This window comes from Pteropus alecto, unplaced genomic scaffold (assembly GCF_000325575.1).
Source record: "Pteropus alecto unplaced genomic scaffold, ASM32557v1 scaffold7, whole genome shotgun sequence".
Lineage (NCBI taxonomy): Eukaryota > Metazoa > Chordata > Mammalia > Chiroptera > Pteropodidae > Pteropus > Pteropus alecto.
The window spans coordinates 36,752,119-36,757,310 of NW_006494614.1; the positions used below are offsets into that span (position 1 = coordinate 36,752,119).

At 32.0% G+C, this 5,192-nt stretch overlaps 1 pseudogene; it reads left to right on the plus strand.

Annotated features, from left to right (window-relative positions):
- Positions 1–1,286: 1,286 nt before the first annotated feature.
- On the plus strand, positions 1,287–1,405 carry LOC112474845 (annotated as a pseudogene).
- Positions 1,406–5,192: the final 3,787 nt, after the last annotated feature.

Sequence of the window (5,192 nt, forward strand, 5' to 3'; positions counted from 1 at the left end):
AACTAGAAAACATAAGATTTCTGTGTAGAATCAGTGAAGGGACAAATATAGATCACTTGGAACAGTACTGAAAATCTAATAGATGCTCAATAAATACCTTTATTCTTTTAATTTTTTCAAATGAGAAAAGGGATAGAGGATCCAGAGTAATTTCCACCTCCTTCCCTTCCTCCAGCTATAACGGGTTGAACTTAAAATGTACACATTTTTCAAATTCCCAGTATATGAAAAAGAGGTTTTTCTTTTGAGAAAATAAGAGGTGAGGGTATCTGTGTGTCTTGGACAGTTTTATCCTCATGCCGTCATGTGATATGACATGATTCCTCTCTGTGCTCCTCTAAATACAATTAGTATAAATAAACATGTCAGGAAACAATTTTTTTGTGCCATTTAGTTTTTTTGTTTGTTTTTTAATTAGACTTCCAATTTGCTTTTGTGAAGGTCAAATATATTCAGTTTCTCCCAGGAAGAAAATTAGCTGAAAACGTTGACTTCCTTAGTTTCACAGAAGTACCTACCAGATGTGGGATTTCAGAGAGCTAGAGGGACCCAATTTCACCTAGCTTTTGTGCATGACCTAAACATGTGGAGGGGAGGAGACAAAGATCAACAACAGCTTGCATGACTGTGCCTCAACACTTAACAAGGCAGAGAAATCAGTGGTAACTTTTACCCAGCCATCCAGGATCAAATGGAATCAAATAAAAAGTATCATCAAACTCTTAAGAACTGTAACGAAATGGTCTATCTGTGCATTATGAAAGTAAAGCCAGTTACAAACTATTTTTATAATTCTTTTGAACCGCTTCAAAACAGAATCAATAAGACTAAGTTTTATGTAAATGAGAAGTGACACATCAGAGCCTAGGTCATAAGTTCTTAATATAGTATTTTTAACATCTTCCTTTGTCATCTATCCTGCTCCATCCTGCTTGGGGGAGAGGAAAGGATGTCTGTTTTAAGAACTCTTTCTCAAACCAATACTGGTTTTCACTAGAGGAAGCAATGCAACTGATCTAAAATATAATCTTTGGAGGGAGAGAGGTGTATCATTTCTCCTATTGTTTAGAAAGAATCATGAAATATGATGAAGACTGTGTTGCTTGCATGAAAATCAAGAATGGTCATAATGGGAAAGCTTTGTGAAGGTTTCTGATAACGTCATCCAGCTAATTCCTGTACCAAACAAAAATCTGTAAAAATTCAACCAGCAATTATTGAATGCTTACAATGTCCTACTTATTATGCAAAGTATTGTTTTATTTGAATTTAAAATCATACCATGAGTCTACGGCCATGCCACCCTGGACAGGCCCAATCTTGTCTGATCTCAGAAGCTAAGCAGGGGCGGGCCTGGTTAGTACTTGGATGGGAGACCACCTCAGAATACCAGGTGCTGTAGATGTTGAAAAAATAAAATAAATAAAAATTAAACACATTAAGTACAAATAAGACTTTAAAAAAATTAAATCATACCATGAAGTCATTATAAAGTGAGTTCTGTTATCCTCATGTTCAGATGAGAGTAGTTTATATAAATAGTAAATACTAGATTGATGACTACAGATTCTATTTATCAAGCTACTATGACTTACAGCCTCAGACTCCAATGATTTTCAGTTGCAACAGTACCATTCCCTACCAGATATTTTAGGAAATAGTGGAATGTTTTTGTTTTCGATGTAATATTTGGGCAGAGTACTGCTGTGTTCAGCAGACGAAGTAAAAGTTAAACATCCTGCAATGTGTGGGGCAGCTGTAACCAGGAAAAATATTTCCCCATATCTAAATAGAAATTTATGGACATGGAAAGAAAAAAACTACACCTAATAATTTGAGTATAGAACCAAATTATTTTAAATTATTTTTGTATGGATTGAATAAATAAAATTTTCCTGGTATGCAATTATATTATCCCTTTTTGAAATTTTACCAAGAGTTATTCGCCATTTCAACCTATCAAAACTAACATGTTGGAATTGTGTTTAATCTATATCATTTTGGAAAGAATTGATATCTGAAAATATCCCATCTTCCAAATGATACTCTATGTCTATTCATTTCTTTAGGTTCCCTTTTTTTTTCTCTGCATTTTGCACATAAATATTGCACATAAATTGGTGATATTTAATGTACTTGATGCTATTTTAAATAGCATGTAAATTTTTTTAATTCCAATCATTTATTGATAGCATATAGAAAGAAAACTGATTTTCTATTTTGATGTCATTTTTATAATCTTGTAAAACTAATTATTTCTAGAAACTTCTTTGTAGATTTTCGATATTTTCTGTATACATATTATTGGATTCTGTAAATAAAGGCAGTTTTATTTGTTCCTTTCAAATCTGTATTCTCTTCCAATTTACCTTTTTAAAAAATTTTTATTTGCCTATACTTGCTAGAATCTTCAATAAAACATTGAGTAGAAGTTGGGAGTGAACATTCTTGTTTTCTTCCAAATTTCAAAGTAAAAACACTATTTTACATTAATTTTGATATTAGCCATTGGTTTTGTTAAAAGTCCTTTACCTGGTTGAAAATGTTTCCTTCTATTCTTATTTCCGAATGTTTTTATTAGGAATGGATGTTGAATTTTGTGAAATGGTCTGTGATATAGTAAAATTCATTGATTATTAAATGTTGTACCAGTTTTACATTCCTGTGGTAAAATCCATTTGGTCATGATGTATTATCCTTTTAAAATATTGCTGGATTTGGTTTACTAATGGCTGCTCATGGATTTTTACATTTATATCCATGCAGATATTGATCTTTAGCTTTCTTACTTTATATTTGATTTTTATATCGGGATATTTGTGAGCTCATAAAATGAATTGAAAAATATTCTCCTGTAATCTCTTTTTAGGAAATATCTCTGTTAGAATTGGTTTTATTCTCTTCTTACACATTTGGCAGAATTTTCCTAGTAAGCCATCTGGGTCTGAAGATTTCTTTTGGGGAAACTTTGTAGCTACATATTTTACCCTGTTAAAGACGCTGTGCTATTTAGGTTATTAATTTCTGTTTTATATGTTATTAACTGTATCACAATTTTTTACATTTCCTTATTTTCCTTTAAATCTGTGAGATCTATAGTGATAACTATTCTTTTATTCTTAAAATTGGTAATTTTTGTCCTCCTCATATTTTCTTGATCAGTCTAGCTAGTGGTTAACAGATTTTATGGATCTTTCCAAATTTCAAATAACTGGCTTTTTTTGATTTTTGTTATTGTATTTGTTTTTTATTTTTAATTCGTGTTATTATTGTTATTATTTCTTCTGCTGCTTATATTAGATTTAATTTGCTCTCCATGTAGATTTAAAGTTTGAATCTTAGGTAATTAATTTGTAACATCTCCTCACTAATACAAGCATTTAATATGGATAATTCCAGTCACAAGATGATGGTATAAGTTTAGTGGAGCCTATCTTTTTCGTTAATTACATATAAAAACTCTGGGGAAAAAAAATACAAATTTGGAAAATCCTGGAAGGTCAATAAGAATAGGCAGATTTTGAAGGGCTATCAAAACTGGAGCAGTTACTTACATAGAAGTGAATTTACTTTTTATTTTGTCATTGCCACCACAGTTCACACTTCTAGTTGGGACCCAGTCATAGAGCTGTAGGAAAACAGTGGCATGAGCTGCTGAACTCCAATAGCATCCCTGTCTGGAATTCAGTATAAAATGCCCTAGACAGAGGAACCAGGGAAACAGAATCTGCAAACCAAAATGTGTGTGTGTGTGTGTGTGTGTGTGTTTTGAGGGATATGGTGGGAATTCCATAAAGGAAAAACTTAGATAAGAAAGGGACACAATTCTGTACATAAATCTGCTGAGCTGATCAAGCTTCATAAATATCCAAATCTGTATAGCAATATTCTAAGAAATAAAATATTAAAATCATAGCACAAATCTCAGGCCAACCCTTTAATGGCATTAACACATTAATGGCAGACTAGTTCACTGATGTTAAGTTTGAAAATTAAATCAATGTTAAAAATACTGTCCACAGAAAGTGAGAATTTTTATCTGACTCTATATAGGTTGATTGCCTAATAAAACAACAGTGAGAACAACAACAAATCTGTGACTCATTTTCAAAGAAAATGTAAACCAATATATTTTCATCTCAGAAAACTTAAAGCTGCTATCATAATGATGCTTCATATGGTAAACAGTACATGTAACATGACTGGAAAGCAATTCTCAGTGGAAAAATAGAAACTATAATAAAAGAACCTAAAAAAAGACCAAGAAAAGTTTTACTAAATTTGAAAATAGAACAATAGAAATTATTGTGAAGAACAGAAAAAGATATTTAATACTTTTAAAATATTTAAATAAATGAGAAGATCCTATGGGGCATTTGAGGTATCCTGCTCTCAATCTTTAAGAACTTAAGTGCAGATGTTCTGAAGTGCCTTAGGGACACACATGACCTTTAAGAAATCATTAAGTCTTCTGCCATTTTATTCTGACTCACTATAATAGTAGCTGTTCCTTCCTGCTGTGCCCTGACAAAGGTGAAAAAAATTATGTCTTGTTTCTCCTAGGAAGGTGTTGTCACTCCTTAGAATTTATTTTACATAGTCACCTTGAAACTTCAGGTCTTTACTAAGCTAAAGGAAAGTTATGATCTTGCAGATTATTCAGCATTTTGTTGTTATGGAGTAAAGTTCTTCATATGATTTCTAGATAAGTGGAAAGAGAACTACTTTATTGATTTTTTCTTGAGTTATGCGAATAGGTAGATCAAATTGTAAGTGTCATTTCAAATTAATAAAAGAAGACAAAATATTTTTTATAAATCTGGATTGTCATATCTGCTGAAAGTGTGACAGCTGGCCTAGAGGAAACCCCTCAAAAATATCATTTAGACATCTCTACAGATTATCCATATTCAACCATTAACTTTATATCATTCTAATGGTGCCTCCTGGATTTAAATCCCTAACATTTGTCTGCAAAGGAAATCACCATCATAGATTTGAACAGTCCATTTTTCCATCCTAACACTATGGTAACATCCATTTTCCTGCCACCTATTATCCAAAGAGCAGAAACACTAAAACATTCTTCATGTTTGGTAGGAGAATAAAAGTATTAATGGTTGCCTCACCATCCATCTATCTAGGTAAGAAGAATCAAGATCTCATGTCTATGTACTTGGGTTTCTCAGCTT